Source organism: Tupaia chinensis, unplaced genomic scaffold (genome assembly GCF_000334495.1).
Source record: "Tupaia chinensis unplaced genomic scaffold, TupChi_1.0 Scaffold000013_1, whole genome shotgun sequence".
NCBI lineage: Eukaryota > Metazoa > Chordata > Mammalia > Scandentia > Tupaiidae > Tupaia > Tupaia belangeri.
The window spans coordinates 1,453,230-1,453,659 of record NW_006159443.1 but is presented as its reverse complement, the minus strand read 5'-3'; positions in this window follow the sequence as shown (position 1 = coordinate 1,453,659).

The following is a 430-nucleotide window of genomic DNA, read 5'->3' as shown; positions in this document are numbered from 1 at the left end:
AGAGAGAGAGAGAGAGAGAGATCCAGGACTCAAACCATGGCTGGCCATGTGGGAGTCCAGTGCCCTTAACCACCACACCACCTGCTGGCCCCATCATAAACCAATTTCAAAAGGCTATGTAGAAATGAATATGTCAAGTTGGAGGGTGATCCAAAAGAAGCAGGTAGAATGAAATGGAATTAGAGCTCTGGGTCACATTGGACTTTGCATTGTTAACAGGGAAGGCCACCTGAGTTGAATGCAGAAACACAAAAGCTTGATTTGATGGCAGAAAGAATGGGAAGAACTAGTATAGGCAGAAGTGTTTTTCAAGCATGTTGGCAGCTCAGGATAGGTAGGATAACTATAGTAAAACATAACACCAGATAAGTATCTAACCAGACTATTTTCACAAAGCAGACAATAATAAATGGGAAAAGAACTACTAATA